The sequence below is a fragment of the Pongo abelii genome, chromosome 7 (genome assembly GCF_028885655.2).
Source record: "Pongo abelii isolate AG06213 chromosome 7, NHGRI_mPonAbe1-v2.0_pri, whole genome shotgun sequence".
Classification (NCBI taxonomy): Eukaryota; Metazoa; Chordata; class Mammalia; order Primates; family Hominidae; genus Pongo; species Pongo abelii.
Genome location: NC_071992.2, coordinates 9,904,379 through 9,923,801, shown reverse-complemented (window position 1 = coordinate 9,923,801; position 19,423 = coordinate 9,904,379). Strand labels below are relative to the sequence as shown.

The window sequence follows — 19,423 nt, the reverse complement described above, 5'->3', positions numbered from 1 at the left end:
CATGCCTAAGAAGCTTTTTCAATGTTTGGGTAAACATCTCACAGATCATTCAAATGACCCCAGGAGACACTTCACCAGGGACCATTGTTCATCTCCCTCTCCCTTCTGCCAATCTCTGTGCTTTAATATCAGGGGACAAACCTCTCGATTTTGGTTTCTCATCTCTTTGTCCTCATGTACACTGGACTGCACTACTGTGTCAAAGCTACTTGCAGCCTGACCTGGGAAATGCACTTTCGGATTCACTCAATTTGCCACCTATTTGGGTGGTTTGGGCTGGAAACTGCCCTGCTCACACTCTTGGCTCCCAGCTGCTCCTGCTTTGGGGGTGCCTAGAGACCCCAACTCATCCCGTGGGTCACATCCCCACAGTGGGGCCGGAGATGCGACTGAGAGTTGTCTGGGCACCTCTCTCCAGCAGCATTGAGGATGGAGCTCAGCACTGTGTGACGTTGGCTGGTGGCCACTGCCTGTTTAGGTCCAAATGGCCCAGCCTGATGTCCACATGCACCTCTGTGGCACACTGGCCTGCAGACCCCCGAGCATGCACTGCATGCTTCTCACCTCTAGAGTGGTCACCCAGACAGCAATACAGACACACCAAGAAAACCCACAGGGAAGCCCAGAGTCGCCCGTTCTTCTAGGGCTTTGTGAGCCTCTGTGATTTGAGTCACGAGCTTCTTGTGGTGATTTCATTTAGCTAAAATCCAACACAGTGCATTTAGAGACTCTTTCTCTTGGACATGATATGGAGGCCTGACCATGGTTTGCTGAGATAAATGTCCCAAAACAGCCCTCAATAAAACCAAATAACAGCTCATCAACTCCTCACATTTAAACAAAAAAAACCTGACATTTTATAAATAGCAAATATTGGATGACAATAAGGCACAGGAAAAAGCTCATAAGTCCAGATCAGCAGTCATCATTCAATTGCTCGTTAACTACTGACTGCACCTGTACTGTACCAGCACCGCATCCTAGATGCAGGGACACCACATGAAATAAGATGACAAAGCACCTGCCCCTGTGGAGCTGAGCCACTGGCAGGAGAGACAGTCCCTAAACGAATATCTCCATCCTGTGGTTTCTGGGAATGACAATCACATAAAAGGATAGAAAAGGATGGAGGAAAGCTAATTTAGACAACTCAGGATTAGAGTGGGGAGGTGGTTGCATCCCTCAAAATTCAGAGTAGCTGGAGTGCAAGCCTTGCATTAGCTGAGCCTGAATCCTGGCCCTGCCGTTGTCCATGGTGTCCTCAGGCAAATGGCTCAACTCCTCTGACCACTGGCTTCAAGTGCAGAACAGGGGACCAGAGTCCCATCTCTCAGGGTTGTTGCTATGGACTGAATTGTTTTCCCCCCAATTCACTCATTAGGAGCTAATTAAGGTTAAAGGAAGTCATAAGGGTGGAATCCTAATCGGATAGGATTGGTGGTTTTATAAAAAGAGATGTCTCTGTCTCTGTCTCTCCCCCTCTCTGTCATGTGAGGTCAAGCAAGAAGGCTGCTGTCTGCAAGCCAGGAAGACAGCCCTTACCAGAAAGTGATTGGTGGATACTTGATCATGAACTTCTGACCTCCAGAACAGTGAGAAAATCAATGTCTGTTATTTAGGCCATCCAGTCTCGGGTACTTCGTTATGGCAGCTGGGCTGGCTGAGGCAGTTGTTGAGAGGAACGGACAAGGTAGTTGGGGTAAAGCACACAGCACGGCCACAGCTAACTGAGCACAGTCAGTCTCATTCCCCTTGAATTGTTATTCTCTGACTGGAGGATTTTCATGATGGCTTTTCTCCAAGACGCACCCTGTGGTCTTTGTAAATATGGGGATGTTTCTGACAAGAAAAATCCTTACTGTTCTTAACGTTGGCAATGATCAGGAACAGCAAGACATGAAAATGAGAAGGTGGCTGGAAAAGAGAGGACTCGCAGAAGAAACCAACAACCACACAACACACACATACAGGAGGAATCCTGATGCAGGAGGAGAATAGAACAGCAGGGGACCCCGAGACTGAACTCTGCATCTCATGTATTGAGATCATTCCCTGATATGGTTTGGCTGTGTCCCCACCCAAATCTCATCTTGAATTGTAGCTCCCCTAATCCGCATGTGTCATGGGAGGGACGTGGTGGGAGGTAATTGAATCACTGAATGGGTCTTACTCATGCTGATCTCATGATAGTGAATAAGTCTCAAGAGATCTGATGGTTTTATAAAGGGGAGTTCCCCTGCACAAGCTCTCTTGCCTGCTACCAAGTAAGACGTGACTTTGCTCCTCATTCTCCTTCCACCGAGATTGTGGGGCCTCCTTAACCATGTGGAACTGTGAGTCCATTCAACCTCTTTCCTTCATAAATTACCCAGCCTCAGGTTTGTCTTTATTAGCAGCATGAGAACAGACAAATACATTCCCTAAGCCTCTATTTTCCTCTGACACAGGCTTACCCCAAATAGCCCCATCTTTGCAGGCCTTGAATAGTAATACTGTTATGTGTTATATTAACATGTATTTTACTGAAGGTCTCTGGTTTTTGTCTCTCTGAACATAGGCAGGCATTGCTGAAACTTGCAGATGACATTCCAAAATGCGTTCTATCTTAGGACAAGCAGAGAGAGTGTTGAGGAAAAATTGTACATACCTTCCCCTCAGTGATGAGGTCCCCGCTGTGTGGCCGGCCATGGTATAAGCCTTTTGTCTCTGCTAATTCATTAGGGCTGAGTCTGATGGATCCTCATGGGGAAGACTAACAAGGGAATCCTTGGCAACCATTAGTAATAACACTCATGACCCAGAGAGTGGTTCTGTCTTCATGGGGCATCATCTGTCTTGTTTACTAAGTGACCTTCTGGCTCATTTTTCTTCCAGCCAGGGTTGGAATTCAATAATCCTAGTTCCTTCCCAAATTTTAGAGCTGTGAAATGCATTCCTCGGGTTTCTTCTTTTCAAAAGCGAAAAATATCTGTGGAACTCAACTCCTACATAGTGTGACTTTGTCTGTTTATGTGGTTCTCTTGCTGACTGCCTGGTTGCAACCGTGCCTGAACTCAGGCCTCTGTGTTTCTAAATCTTAGAAACGGTGGTTGGCATGTCAAACTTGAAGTTATTGTCCTTTAGTTATCTGAGTGTTATAATTGAACAGCACATTTATTAACAAGACTTTAGTAAATCCATCAGCATTCTAGGAAACTTTGATTCATTGACCTAACTCTAATGTAAGCAAAGGTGGCCAGAGAGTTGCTAACAAGAATTCCATCTTTCCTCAGAACCTTCGATTCGATTGGGTCAAAGTTTATACCTGTTTCATGAAAAATGCAAAACCAATTAATCACAGCTGTTCATAGTATGCCTATTCTAAGAGACCTCTGCTGTTCCTACTCCAGGCACCGCCAGCATAATTAAAAGTCACAGAAATCAAACAAATGGGCCTCTGGCTAAATTATAGAAGATTAACCCAGGAAGAGCTCTTATTAAATAGTAAGCAGTCCCCGAAAATATTAAAGTACAAAAAGGATTAGAAATTGTTTTAAGTGTTGGTACCAACTTCAGGTGCTGGTCTTCCACTCCACTGCGGAAGGGAACAAATGGATTTTCCCATCCTAAAGACAGTGACACTCATCATGCCCCTTGGAGGCTTAATAACATCTCACTTTATTTTATTTTATTTATTTATTTATTTTTGAGATGGAGTTTCACTCTTGTTGTCCAGGCTGGAGTGCAATGGCGCAATCTCGGCTCACTGCAACCTCTATCTCCTGGGTTCAAGCGATTCTCCTGCCTCAGCTTCCTGAGTAGCTGGGATTACAGGTACGTGCCACTATGCCCAGCAAATTTTTGTATTTTTATTGGAGATGGGACTTCACCACTTTGGAACGTTGGTCTGGAACTCCTGACCTCAGGCAATCTGCCTGCCTCGGCCTCCCAAAGTGCTGGGTTAACAGGTGTGAGCCACCGCCCCTGGCCAATAATATCTCACGTTAAGCATGGAGTTGCTGTCCGCTGTGTGGCCAGAGATAAAACAATCCTCCATTACAGAGGGAGGTGGTATTGGGCTACATTTTTTTGGAAACAACAGCAAAATGTGAGGCAAATCGGTTTTAGATCCTGGTTACACTGCTGGATGGAGATTAGCAAGCCTGTGATAGGGTAGCCTGGTGGTGGATTGGGGGACTCCTAGCCATGTCAGACAGGACAGATGCCTTTGAGGAGAGATGGCACAGCGCTGGCTCTCAGGCCCCCACTGCAGGGGGACCAGGCTGTTTATGGATCGGGTGAGAACCCTGTTAGAAAAATAAGAGGAGGCTGGGTGTGGTGGCTTACGCCTGTAATCCCAGCACCTTTGGAGGATGAAGTGGGTGGATTGCTTGAGCCTGGGAGTTTGAGACCAGCCAGGGCAACTTGGCAAAGCCCTGTCTTTAGAAAAATAATAATAATAGTTAATTAGTTAGTTAATTTTTTTAAAAAAAGAAGGAGAAGTGGAGCTAAGGAACACAGAGCCTGCCAGAAAGCCAAGGTGGCCAGCTAAAAGGACACAGAAGAACATTACCATAGTTCTCTCTGAGCTTTTGGACTAGGGGTGCTTTCATGAGGTTTTCATATCAAACATACTTTACTTTTATACTTAGGGGGGAAAGACCTAATACATACAATAAAGGTAACACAAGACAAAACTCTCACCAAAGCCTAACATGTTAGATGCGCTACTGGATCTCTGAAATTTCTATTAGGGACCCCATGGGTTTGAATTCCATTCTAGATTTGATAAGAAAATCCAAATGCTCAATCCCATCAACCCCCCCCAAACCCGTCCACCACATTTACAAAAGCCAATTGAAAACTAAGGAGGGGCCGGGTGCAGTGGTTCACACCTGTAATCCCAGCACTTTGGGAGGCTGAGGCGAGGGCAACTCCTGAGGTCAGGAGTTCGAGACCAGCCTGACTAACATGGTAAAACCCCGTCTCTGCTAAAAACACAAAAATTAGCAAGGTGTGGTCGTGGAAACCTATAATCCCAGCTACTCGGGAGGCTGAGGCAGGAGAATCACTTGAACCTGGAAGCAGAAGTTGCAATGAGTGGAGATTGTGCCACTGCACTCCAGCCTGGGTGAGAAAAAGCAAAACTCCAAAGAAAAAGAAGAAAGGAAGGAATAAAGAAAGAAAGAGAGAGAGAGGGAGGGAGGGAAAGAGAGAGAGAAAGAGAAAAAGAAAGAAACAGAGAGAAAGAAAGAAAGAAGAGGAAGGAGAAGAAGGAAGGAAGGAAGAAAAGAGGGAGAGAGAGAGGAAGGGAGGGAGGGAGGGAGGGAGGGAGGGAGGGAAGGAGGGAGGAAGGAAGGGAGGAAGGAAGGGAGGAAGGAAACTCAGGAGGAAGGTGGAGTGTACAGAGGTACTGAGGCCCTCAGGTCCTAGCTGGCCCTGGGCAACAAGAGTGAAACTGGAAGCAAAAGAAAGGAAGGAAGGAAGAAAGAAAGGAAAGAAGGAAAGAAGGAAGGAAGGAAACTAAGGAGGAAGGTGGTGTACAGAGGTACAGAGGCCCTCAGATCCTAGCCGGCACTGGCACCTACGTCGGTTCCAATGGGCTGAGCTTTGCAAAAAGCTCATTGTGTAACCCAGGAAGCCCAAATTTATTTCTGAGCAGATGTCTTTTCAAAGTGATTTTCCTTTTAGGAAGTGAGAGGAGAATGAAGGGGAGGTTTATCCTACTTCTGATGTTAAAAAAGTCAAAACAAAATAAAATGGTGTTCACTGCAACTATTGGCTGAAGCACTATCATCACCAGGACTGGTACCTCAAACACACCTCCTGACAGCCCCTTCCATTCTAATCAACGTGTGTCCAACTGTGGTCACCCAGTGGCTGTTTACCATTACTTAAAGAGAAATGCTGGTAGTAAGCCTTAAAAATTACCATATTCACCATGTTTCTGCTTCAAAGAAGGTTTTAGATTAGCAATGGCTGGATCAATCACTGCCAGTATGTTCTTGGGAACTAAAAGCCAAAAAGAAATATTTTAAATATGTGGTATATTTTTAAAATGTGGACTCTTAATATATTTTTAAATGCAATGTAGATAAGATTTTAAAATCACTTTCCAAATCAGTGCAAGAGTCACTCATTCTCCCTGTTAGATACACATACATACACACAACGCAATGGTATCCACGTGATCATCAAATGCTCCAGAGGGGTGGTTTTGGGCCCATTTTGCAATATTTAAAAAATGGAGAATAAAAACAAGATATGATATATCCATCCAGCAGAATATACCTCAGTAATAAAAAGAAATGAAGGCTCGGCATGGTGGCTTACACCTGTAATCCCAGCATTTTGGGAGGTCGAGGAGGACAGATTACTTGAGGTCAGGAGTTTGGAGTTTGAGACCAGCCTGGCCAACATATTGGAAAGCCCATCTGTAGTAAAAATACAAAGTTAGCTGGGCTTGGTGGCACAAGGCTGTAATCCCAGCTACTTGGGAGGCTGAGGCAGGGAGAATTGCTTGAACCCAGGAGGCAGAGGTTGCAGTGAGCGAAGATCGCACCACTGCATTCCAGCCTGGGTGACGGCGTGAGATTTCAACTCCAAAAAAATAAAAAGTGAAGTACCGATACGATACATGCTACAACATGGATGAACCTCTGAAACATTACATTCAGTTAAAGAAGTCAGCCGTGCACACACACACAAAACCATCCATCGCATAATTCCATTTGTATGAAATATTCAGAAAAGGCAAATCTAGAGAGAAAGTAGATGTGTGGTTATCTGGGACTGGGGGGTTAGGAATGGGGCAGTGATGGCAAATGGGCACAAGGGAGCTTGGGGGATTGTGGAAATGTTTTAAAACTGGAGGGTAGTGATGGTTGCACAACTCTAAATTTACTAAAAATCATTGAATTTTATTCACGTGTAATAGACTTTTAAGAAAAATAAACAATACTTCAATAGAGTGGTTAACTCTGGGCCAGGCACGGTGGCTCAAGCCTGTAATCCTAGCACTTTGGGAGGCTGAGGCAGGTGGATCACTTGAGTCAGGAGTTCAAGGCCAGCCTGGCCAACATGGTGAAAACCCATCTCTACTAAAAAATACAAAAATTAGCCAGACGTGCTCACTTGAACCCAGGAAGTGGAGGTTGCAGTGAGCTGAGAGTGTGCCACTGCACTCCAGCCTGGGTGACAGAGCAAGACTCTATCTCAAAAAAAAAAAAAAATATATATATATATATATATATATATTTTATATATATAGTGGTTAACTCTGAAGATGAGCTTCCCTGGACTTAGTAAAGCAAAATGACTGTGACCAACTCAAAACCCACCATCAAACTCTCCCAGCACCTGCTGTTCTGCTTTCTACCCCAAGCTCTTTGCCTCTGTGTTTCCATCGTAAATCTGGAAAGAATTCGAAGACTCTGTGCTAAAGTGATTTGCTAAATATCATCAGAAAGGACTACAGAAAGATGCAGAGAGGATGGCAGCGTGACCGACTCCGTTGAAGGTGGTTTAAGACTCTGCTGAACTGACCCTAAGAATATGCCCTGGGGTGTCAGAATCCCCAGGCAAAGCAGCTGGCAGATGACAGCACCCGCTGAAACAGAGGGCAGAGCAAGAATTCTGCAGGCGAAGCACACTGCAGAAGGCTGGGAGGAAGGAGTGGAAACCCAATATTCCTGCTGCACAAAGTTGCTCCTTTTTCTTTGTTCCTCAGCTCAGCTGAGATCATGGAGAAGTAGCAACAGGAAATGGAAAGAAAGTGAAAACAAATTGCAAATTCAGTTGCACTGCTTTTTTAAAAAAGAACAAGTGAGACATCTTCAGCAGCAAGAAAACCTTGTTTCCTTTCTCGGAGGGCTTAACTAAATTCTTCTGGGGATGTCCCAGGATCAACAACCACAGGACATTCCTAGATTGTGAGTTTTCCATGTACAGGAGGCCCTGGTGCCTTCGTGCCCATCAGCAGCAAGGGAGACTTCCCAGGGAGGCCCCGTGAAGTTGCTGGAGGTGGCTGATGATTTCCAGGGCCTCAAGGAATTGTCCCTTGGCTTTCCTCAGGGCACACCACTGATCCTGGACCATGGCAGCTTCAGAGACCTGAGCTGAGCTGCTGCAAAATGCTTTCTGCTTTAATTACCTCTCATACATTTCTGGGCCCCGAGAAGGATGCAGTAGCCTGGGAAGTGTCAGCTCTCCCTGCCAGGAGTGGTACCTCTTTCTCATGTCTGCCTCTTGGTTTGTTCTCAAACTGTGGCTTCAGGAGGGCCTTGGCTCTTGGCAAATGCCAGAGGCTTTACAGTTTGAGAAAGAATCAGAATTTTGAAGAGGAGCTCAGAGAGGAAGGTCATTCTAGGATGCACTTTGCAGAATATCCAGGCAGTGAAAAGGTTAAATTGGCTGTGTATGACACAGGCCACTGCAGGGAATGTGTCCCTCTACTATGTGAAATGGGCGCTGATATCCAGAGAATCTTTTAGGACCTTTAAAATCACCTTTGTCAACACAGTTGTCAGATTTTTGCATCTCCTTGTTTCAAATTGGTTCAGAATGAGGTCGGGGACTGGAGTGTGATTGATCACCGTCCTGCTCCACTTCAGATATGTTGGTGAAAACACTAGGGACCACACTTCATGGAGCTCCTACTGTGTGCAGGACCCTGTTCTCAGCAGTTGAAACCAGGGCCATCTTCCTCCTTATCAACTCCTTTCCTCTCCCACTCAGCAACCTCAGCGTCTCAACCCCAGTGTGCAGCTAGTGTGCACACCCCAGTGTTCACCCTACAGGATGGTTCTCTTTGGAAGATTTAAATCACCACCCCAAAGCTAAATTAGACCCCCTCCACTGCTATAGTCTTCTTCCCTTTTCTAAAATAGCATTTGTCACAATAGGGCATGATGATGTGTCTGGCTATTTGGTTAATGCTTGCCTTTCTCCCTCAAATGTTCACCCCATGAAAACAGGACCGTGTCTTTTTTTTTTTTTTTTGAGACAGAGTTTCACCCTTCTCACCCAAGCTGAATGCAGTGGCGAGATCTCAGCTGACTGCCAACTCCGCCTACCAGGTTCAAGTGATCATCCTTGTCACAGCCTCCCAAGTAGCTGGGATTACAGGCATGCGCCACCATGCCCAGATAATTTTGTATTTTTAGTAAAGGCGGGGTTTCACCATGTTGGCCAGGCTGGTCTTGAACTCCTGACCTCGTGATCCACCCACCTCGGCTTCCCAAAGTGACAGGATAATAGGCTTGAGCCACTGTGCCCGGCCAGTTCTTGTTCTTTTACTTATTTTTGGCAGATTACCCTTTACAAGCATTTATACACACACACACACACACACACACACTCCCACACATATGGGTGTTTATTAAGTATTAACTTACATGATCAAAAGATTGTGATTGTGTTATTAAGTATTGACTTCCACAATCATATAGCCTAATAGTTCTGTCCCTCTAGACAACCCTGGCTAGTATACACACAAAAGCACATACCGAAAAGGGGGGAGCCGCTCTGCCTCAGAGGAGCAGATGTCCCTTTCCTGGGTCCTCCTGCCATAGGTCGCAGAGTAGACGTTGAGGAACTTGGATTCATGGCAGTGCAGTTTCAGCTCCTGGTCTTCACAGACGGTTTTGTTTTTTAATTCATCTGAGGCAGAAACAAAAATTGAAGTCACCATCAGCTTCCCCCAGAAGGAATTGATGAGCTCTTTCCAAGTCCACTGCTCATTTTCCTGGGGATGCAACCTGAGAAGGGGGCAGTGGGGATGGCCCTGTGGGCTCATGCTGTCTCTGACCCCAGAAAACAAAGCCCTCTGCAGGAAGCGGGTGGGAAGTAACCTGTTGACAAGCGCAAAGACCCTGGGAATTATACTAAGGTGTAAATGGACGAGAGGTGCTGGCGTTAAGGAGGCAGACGCATGGAGTTAGGTCCCAGGAAGGGCCTGGCTAGAAAGGAAGTTTCTCTCGCTCACCACGTAAGGTCACACATTCCTTCACTGCAGGAAGCCTTTTCTCAAATGTTGGCTTGGGATCCACATAGGTAAAGACAGACCAGAAATTACTTGAAAGAAGCATTAAGCTTCTTTCTCTCTCTGGAGAGAGCCCAGTTAAACCTCACCTCCAGCCCCTCAACTGGCATCCCCTTGTGTGTATGAATTATTTAGTATGTTAGTTTAGCTTAGTTTTTTTGTTTTGTTTTGTTTTTTGTTTTTTTTGAGATGGAGTTTCACTCTTGTTGCCCAGGCTGGAGTGCAATGGCACGATCTCGGCTCACCGCAACCTCCGCCTCCCGTGTTCAAGCAATTCTTCTGCCTCAGCCTCCCGAGTAGCTGGGATTACAGGCATGGGCCACAGCACACGGTTAATTTTTTTGTATTTTTAGTAGAGACGGGGTTTCACCATGTTAGCCAGGATGGTCTCGATCTCCTGACCTCGTTATCCACCCGCCTCAGCCTCCGAAAGTGCTGAGATTACAGCTGTGAGCCACCGTGCCTGGCATTAGTTTAGTTGTTTAGAGACAGGGATTCACTCTGTTACGCAGGCTAGAGTGCAGTGGTGCAATCATAGTTCACTGCATCCTTGAACTCTTGGGCTCAAACCTAGTCTCAAGGGATCCTCTCACCTCAGCTGTTCAAGTACCTGGGAATATATGAATGCACACCATGCCCAGCTTACATTTATTTGTTTAAAAGACAAGAAAGAGCCCAGGCACAGTGGCTCACACCCGTAATCCCAGCATTTTGGGAGGGAGGCTGAGGCAGGAGGATCGCTGGAGCCCGGAAGTTGGAGACCAATCTGGGAAATATAGCAAGGCCTCGTCTCTAATTAAAAAAAAAAAAGCAAGAAAGATGATATGATACCAAATCAAATCATTTCCTTTACTAGGAAAAGGGCAAAAACAAGGCATGGTGTCAGTTAAGAATCCCTCTTTAGAGAAGCATGAAAAGTCTGCCCCAAATCTGGTAAATCCAGGAACAACTGACTGTCAAGCTGATGGTGCATTCTAGGTTAGTATGATTTGGACCAGGTTGTACTTTGTTCCCAAAGAATTCAAGGAAAAGTTTGTTTGTTTGCTTAATCTGCTTATCATGGTAAAATCTTTCTTTGCAATGTCATACAAGGTTGGCATTTTGTGTGCACTGTTGAAGAAAACATAGTTAATTGTTTTTTTTTAAAGAATGTACTCCAAAACCATTTAATTAGTAAAAATGTTTAGTAATGATTTGATTTTTTTGTTTTTTGTTTTTTTTTTGAGACGGAGTCTCACTCTGTAGCCCAGGCTGGAGTGCAGTGGCATGATCTCGGCTCACTGCAAGCTCCGCCTCCCGGGTTCATGCCATTCTCCTGCCTCAGCCTCTGGAGTAGCTGGTACTACAGGCACCCACCACCACACCTGGCTAATTTTTTGTATTTTCAGTAGAGACAGATTTTCACCCTGTTATCCAGGATGGTCTCAATCTCCTGACCTCGTCATTCACCAGCCTTGGCCTCCCAAAGTGCTGGGATTACAGGCATGAGCCACCGTGCCTGGCCCTTTGAGTACATTTTCTAAGAAGTTGGTCATGAGTTCAGATGTCTGCCTCAAAGAGATACTTGTGGTTTCCATTAAGGAACCCACCTTCCCTTTCTACAGGAGTATTTATGGGAGATATGGGCCTGGAGGTTGGAATCTATCCTGGTTGTACTTTGCTATACTGAAGTAAGGAGTAAACCTACAAATAAATTCATATTGAAGTGTACAAAGGGGGCTCCACAATAGATAGGAATTCTATTTAGTTTTGTTGGGTAACAAATCCTTAGAGAAGCAAATAATAGCTCGCCTGCAAAACTGGTGAGCTGTATAAGTTGGGATTTTTCATGGATCAGTTTTGCTTGGATTGAACTATATAATCACAAATATATTTATACCCAGAGAGAGAGAAAGAATGTCTGTTGAAAGTGTATCATCTTAATGTGTCTATAAAAGGCAATACCTGGAAGGTGGTGGGTGCCACACAGGTTAAGCTGTCTTCCCTCTGGGAGGCAGGCTTCTGAGAACTACACACTTGATAATCTTGCCCATAAAATGCCGATTAAACACTTATCGTAGAATGCCGAGGGCACTGTAGATTCAAATAGTCCCCATCACCGGCATAGGTGGTGTGGTTTTGCAGGAGTTTGGTTAGGTAACCTGGAAAATATTCAGTCGGGTTACAAGAGGCCCAGGAACCCACCACTCCTCCTTGGGTTTGGGGACAGGAGGATGTTGGTTCCCCTGGGGAAGGGCTGTTGAGTTAAAAACATGTGGGATGGGGCCTCCCTAGCAGCTCTTGTGCAGAGGTCACCAAACCAGGCCCAGAGGTGGGGCACAGGAGCCAATGTCAGCTTTCATGTTGATAAGGAAGAGGGTACAGGAGTGCTGGGTAGAGAAGGGTGGGGTCCCTGGCGGGGGCTCTGCCCTCGGGCTTGTGCCCTTGGACCTTAGTGAGAACAGGCGCTCCTGTTTTCATGTCCAAATGTTGCATTTTCCAAGACTACTCTGGCCTGCTATGATCCGCATCCTGTGCCCATAAAAAACCCAAGACCCTAGTGGGCACAGACAAAAGTGGCTGGACGTCAAGAGGAGCAGAGAAGCAGAAGAGCACACCAACAGACATCAGCAGATGCTGGCAGGCTTTTGAAAGCAGGGGGATGTGGAATTCAGTCAGGGACGGTCGGAGGAGAGTCTGGCTGCTGGGCAGCACGACTCTAGGGGAAGACCACCTTCCCACTCCATCCCCCTTCTGGCTTCCCATCCATCTGAGAGCCACCTCCTCCACTCAATAAAATCTTGCGTTCATTCTCCAAGTCCACGTGCTATCTGATTTTTCAAGTACACTAGGGCAAGAACCAGGGATGCAGAAAGCCCTGTCTTTGTGATAAGGCAGAGGGCCTAATTGAGCTAATTAACACAAGCCACCTGCAGATGGCAAAACTGAAGGAGACCACTGTAACACCTGCCCACTGGGGCTTCAGGAGCTGTAAACACCCAATTCCACACGCTGCTGTGGGGTTGGAGCCCAGAAACGCTCCCAACGACCTGCCTGTCTGCACACTCCCTCTACGGGTTTGAGCAGCAGGGTACTGAGAAGCGAGCCATGCCCCTGTCACATGCCCTGCAAGGGGGATAATGGAACTCCTCCTGTTTCAATGTCTGGGTCAGAAACCTCTGTCTGGGATGGCCCACTGAATGGTTTGGAGGGCTCTTTCCCCTTCAGGGAGCACTAAGGTGTTGGCCAGGAGCCAAGAAGTCCTGAAGCACCTTTATAAACCAGGAAAAAAAATCGGGGTGAGAGTCCCCTGGATGGGTGGATGCCCATCCTGAGGGAGGCTTTCATTTGCTCCTCTCCCACTAGTGAGGCCATGCCTTATTGGGATGAGAGGATGCAGTTTCATTTCAAGAAATCCCTCTTGGCTCTGTCTTGGTGCTAGAGAGGAAAGACAGGCAGGGTGCCCTGTGCAGAGAGGTGTTGGTGGGGCTCTGCTGTGGTTTGAATGGCGTCCCTTCAAATTCACGTTCATCAGTGTGGGGAAAAGAAAGAGAGATCAGATTGTTACTGTGTCTGTGTAGAAAGTAGACATAAGAGATTCCATTTTGTCCTGTACTAAGAATAATTCTTCTGCCTTGAGATGCTGTTAATCTGTAACCCTACCCACAACCCTGTGCTCCCTGAGGCATGTGCTGTGTCAGCTCAGGGTTAAAAGGATAAAGGGCTGTGCAGGGTGTGCTTTGTTAAACAAATGCTTGAAGGCAGCATGCTTGTTAAGAGTCATCACCACTCCCTAATCTCAAGGACTCAGAGACACAAAACACTGCAGAAGGCCACAGGGACCTCTGCCTGGGAAAGCCAGGTATTGTCCAAGGTTTCTCCCCATGGGATAGCCTGAGATGTGGCCTCGTGGGAAGGTAAAGACCTGACCATCCCCCAGCCTGACAACCGTAAGGGGTCTGTGCTGAGGAGGATTAGTGAAAGAGGAAAGCCTCTTTGCAGTTGAGATAAGAGGAAGACATCAGTCACCTGCTTGTCCCTGGGCAATGGAATATCTCGGTGTCAAGCCCGATTGTATAGTCCATCTACAGGGATAAGGGAAAACCACCTTAGGCCTGGAGGTGGGACATGCTGGCAGCAGTACTGCTCTTTAATGGATTAAGATGTTTATGTGTATGCACATCAAAAGCACAGCACTTAATTCTTTAACTTGTTTAAGATGTAGAGACCTTTGTTCACGTGTTTTCTTACTGACCTTCTCTCTGCTATTACCCTATTGTCCTGCCAAATCCACCTCTCTGGGAAATGCCTGATAATGATCAATAAATACTAAGGGAACTCAGAGGCTGGTGCCGGCAGGGGTCCTCCGTATGCTGAACGCCTGTCCCCTGGGCCCTATTTTCTTTCTCTATACTTTGTCTGTGTCTCTTTCTTTTCCAAGTCTCTCGTTCCACCTGAATAGAAACACCCACAGGTGTGGAGGGGCAACCCATCCCTCCAATCAGCAACCTCAGAATGTGACATTTGGAAATAGGGTGGTTGCAGATGTAACGAATTAACTTGGCGACATACTGGAGTAAGGTGGACCCTTCACACCACATGACTGGTGTCCTTATAAGAAGAAAAGAAGAGACACAGAGGGAAGACAGCTGTGTGCAGCTGGAATGATGCATCTGAAGCCAAGGAACGCCGAGCGTTGCTGGCCACCACCCAAAACTGGAAAAGGCCAGGAAGGATTCTGCCCTAGAAACTTCAAAGGCAGCACAGCCCTGCCAACACCTGCATTCAGACTCTGGCCTGCAGAACTGTGAGAGGATGAATTTCTGTTGTTTTCAGCCACCCAAGCTTAGGAAAGGGGTTGCAGCAGACTGGGAATAAGACAGGCAGCCCGTCAGCCTCCCTGGAATTCCCAGGCAGCTTGCAGGAACCACAGTGGGTCCTGGGCTCTGAGAAGGTCTGAGGCCCAGCAGGCACAGGGGCCTAAACTATTTCTCGGCAAGGAGGAAGGAAGGTTCATCCAGAAAGTAGATCCCCTTCCTCCTTCTCACACCTCACAAGGTCACAGCGACGTGGCTGGGAGGAGAGCCAGGGACTTTTCACTGAGGTGTGTGGGAGACAGCTTGGCAGCCCTTGGCCTCTGAAGGGAGGAGGTGGCATGAAGGAGGGCAGTTTCAGAACTTCTCAGTTCCTGCTTGATGACCTGTGTGTAAAGTATTTCTGTTTAGGTTACAAAATCCTCTCAGAAACATAATTCTCAGAAAATCCAGGCACCCAATCCAGCTCCCTGGCCTTCCCTGAAATCTGAATTCAAAGGGGCTGAGCCAGCCTGCCCTGGGTGTCAGGCCTCTGAGCCCAAGCTAAGCCATCATATCCTCTGTGCCCTGCACGTACACATCCAGATGGCCGGTTCCTGCCTTAACTGATGACATTCCACCAAAAAAGAAGTGAAAATGGCCTGTTCCTGCCTTAACTGATGACATTGTCTTGTGAAATGCCTTCTCCTGGCTCATCCTGGCTCAAAACCTTCCCCACTGAGTACCTTGTGACCCCCACTCTGCCCACCAGAGAACAACCCCCCTTTGACTGTAATTTTCCTTTGCCTACCCAAATCCTATACAACGGCCCCACCCCATCTCCCTTCACTGACTCTTTTTCAGACTCAGCCCACCTGCACCCAGGTGAAATAAACGGCCATGTTGCTCACACAAAGTCTGTTTGGTGGTCTCTTCACACGGACGTGCATGAAATTTTGTGCCGTGACTTGGATCGGCGGACCTCCCTTGGGAGATCAATCCCATGTCCTCCTGTTCTTTGCTGCATGAAAAGATCCACCTACAACTTCAGGTCCTCAGACCCACCAGCCCAAGGAACATCTCACCAATTTCATATCGGGCAAGTGGCCTCTTCTTACTCTCTTCTGCAACCTCTCTCTGTCCGTCAACCACTTTCTCCTTTCCAGTCTTCAATCTCTCCCTTCTTTTAATTTCAATTCCTTTCATTTTCTGGTAGAGACAAAGGAGACACGTTTTATCCGTGGACCCAAAACATTGATGCTGATCATGGACTGGGAAGGCAGCCTTCTCTTGGTGTTTAATCATTGCAGGATGCCTCTCTGATGATTCACCCACGTTTCAAAGGTGTCAGACCACCCAGGGATGCCTGCCTTGATCCTTCAACCTTAGTGGCAAGTCCTGCTTTTCGGGGGGAGGGACAAGTACCCCAACCCCTTCTCTCCATGTCTCTACACCTTCTCTGCTTTTCTGTGGGAGGGGCAAGTACCCCAACCCCTTTTCTCCATGTCTCTATCCCTTCTCTGCTTTTCTGGGGGAGGGGCAAGTACCCCTCAACCCCTTCTCCTTCACCCTTAGTGTCAAGTCCCGCTTTTCTGGGGGTGGGGCAAGTACCCCAACCCCTTCTCTCCATGTCTCTACCCCTTCTCCACCTTTCTAGGGGGCAAGAAACCCCCAACCCCTTCTCCTTCACCCTTAGTGGCAAGTCCCACTTTTCTGGGGGAGGAACAAGTACCCCAACCTCGTATCTCTGCACCCCAATCCCTTATTTCTGTGCCACAACCCCTTTTCTCTGTGCCCCAATCCCTTATTTCCAGACCCTGACCTCTTATATCTCCATGCCCTGATCCCTTATTTCCATGCCCGGACATTGTATCTCTGCGTTCCAACCCCTTTCCCACTTTTCTGGAGGGTAAGAACCCCCGAACCCCTTCCCTCCATGTCTCTACTGTCTCTTTTCTCTGGGCTTTGCTTCCTTCACTATGGACAACCTTCCACCCTCCATCCCTCCTTCTTCTCCCTTAGCCTGTATTTTTAAGAACTTAAAACCTCTTCAATTCTCACCTGACCTAAAATCTAAGCATCTTATTTTCTTCTGCAATGCTGCTTGACCCCAATACAAACTCAACAGTAGTTCCAAATAGCCAGAAAATGGCACTTTCAATTTTTTCATCCTGCAAGATCTAAACAATTCTTGTCGTAAAATGGGCAAACGGTCTGAGGTGCCTGACTTCCAGGCATTCTTTTACACTTCGGTCCCTTCCTAGTCTCTGTGCCCAAAGCAACTCATCCCAAATCCTCCTTTCCCTCCCGCCTGTCCCCTCAGTCCCAAACCCAACATCACTGAGTCTTTCTAATCTTCCTTTTCTACAGACCCTTCTGACCTCTCCCCTCCTCCCCAGGCTGCTCCTTGCCAGGCCCAGCTAGGTCCCAATTCTTGCGCAGTCTCTGCTCCTCCACCCTATAATCCTTTTATCACCTCCACTCCTCACACCCGGTCCGGCTTACAGTTTCATTCCATGACTAACCCTCCCCAACTTGCCCAGCAATTTACTCTTAGAAAAGTGCCTGGAGCTAAAGACATAGTCAAGGTTAATTCTCCTTTTTCTTTATCCCAAGTCAGATAGCATTTAGCCACTTTTTCATCAAATATAAAAATCCAGCATAGTTCATGGCTTGTTTGGCGGCAACCCTGAGATGCTTTGCAGCCCTAGACCCTAAAAAGTCAAAAGGCTGTCTTATTCTCAGTATGCATTTTATTTCCCAATCTGCTCCCTGCATTAAATGAAACTCCAAAAATTAAATTCTGGCCCTGAAACCCCAGAACAGGATTTAATTAACCTCACCTTCAAGGTGTACAATAATAGAAAAAAGTTGTAATTACTTGCCTCCACGGTGAGACAAACCCCAGCCACATCTCCAGCCCACAAGAACTTCCAAACGCCTGAATCGTAGCAGCCAGGCGTTCCTCCAGAACATCCTCCCCCAGGAGCTTGCTACAAGTGCCGGAATTCTGGCCACCAGGCCAAGGAATGCCTGCAGCCCAGGATTCCTCCTAAGCCGTGTCCCATCTGTGTGAGACCCCACTGGAAATCGGACTGTTCAACTCACGTGGCAACCACTCCCAGAGCCCCTGGAACTCTGGCCCAAACCTCTCTGACTGACTCCTTCTCGGCTTAGCAGCTGAAGACTGATGCTGCCTGATTGCCTCAGAAGCCCCGTAGGCCATCATGGACGCCGAGCTTTAGGTAACTCTCACAGTGGAGGGTAAGTCCGTCCTCTTCTTAATCAATACGGAGGCTACCCATTCCACATTACCTTCTTTTCAAGGGCCTGTTTCCCTTGCCTCCATAACTGTTGTAGGTATTGACAGCCAGGCTTCTAAACCTCTTAAAACTCCCCAACTCTGATGCCAACTTAGGCAATCCTCTTTTAAGCACTCCTTTTTAGTTATCCCCACCTGCCCAGTTCCCTTATTAGGCCGAGACACTTTAACTAAATTATCTGCTTCCCTGGCTATTCCTGGGCTACAGCCACACCTCATTGCCACCTTTTCTGCCAGTTCAAAGCCTCCTTCACATCCTCCTCTTGTATCTCCACACCTTAACACACAAGTATAGGATACCTCTACTCCCTCTTTGGTGACCGATCTTGCACCCCTTACCATCTCATTAAAACCTAATCACCCTTACCCCACTCAACGCCAGTATCCCATCCCAGGGCACGCTTTCAAAAGATTAAAGCCTGTTATCATTCGCCTGCTACAGCATGGCCTTTTAAAGCCTATAAACTCTCCTTACAATTCCCCCATTTTACCTGTCCTAAAACCAGACAAGCCTTACAAGTTAGTTCAAGATCCGCGCCTTATCAACCAAATTGTTTTGCCTATCCACCCTGTGGTGTCAAACACATATACTCTCCTATCCTCAGTACCTCCCTCCACAATCCATTATTCTGTTCTGGATCTCAAACATGCTTTCCTTACCATTCCTTTGCACCGGCCATCCCAGCCTCTCTTTGCTTTCGCTTGGACTGACCCTGACACCCATCAGGCTCAGCAAATTACCTGGGCTGTACTGCCCCAAGCCTTCACTGACAACCCCCATTACTTCAGTCAAGCCCAAATTTCATCTTCATCTGTTATCTATCTCAGCATAATTCTCATAAAAACACACGTGCTCTCCCTGCTGATCATGTCTGATTAATGTCCCAAACCTCAATCCCTTACAAAACAACAACTCCTTTCCTTCCTAGGCATGGTTAGTGCGGTCAGAATTCTTACACAAGAGCCAGGACTGCACCCTGTAGCCTTTCTGTCCAAACAACTTGACCTTGCTGTTTTAGCCTAGCCATCATGTCTCCGTGCAGAGGCTGCTGCCGCCCTAATACTTTTAGAGGCCCTCAAAATCACAAACTATGCTCAACTCACTCTCTGCATTTCTCATAACTTCCAAAATCTATTTTCTTCCTCACACCTACTGCATATACTTTCTGCTCCCCGGCTCCTTCAGCTGTATTCACTCTTTGTTAAGTCCCACAATTACCGTTGTTCCTGGCCCGGACTTCAGTCTGGCCTCCCACATTATTCCTGATGCCACACCTGACTCCCATGACTGTATCTCTCTGATCCACC

The 19,423-nt window shown here is 47.0% G+C and overlaps 1 long non-coding RNA gene across 1 annotated transcript; it reads right to left on the bottom strand.

Annotated features, from left to right (window-relative positions):
• Window positions 1-1,138: 1,138 nt before the first annotated feature.
• Window positions 1,139-15,601, bottom strand: LOC129060881 (uncharacterized). Its single transcript, XR_008527743.2, has 5 exons — window positions 15,051-15,601; window positions 11,966-12,162; window positions 9,486-9,639; window positions 5,911-5,991; window positions 1,139-3,304 (listed from the first exon to the last, which is right to left on the bottom strand). It is a non-coding gene; the product is annotated as an uncharacterized LOC129060881 (long non-coding RNA).
• Between the last annotated feature and the right edge of the window lie 3,822 nt (window positions 15,602-19,423).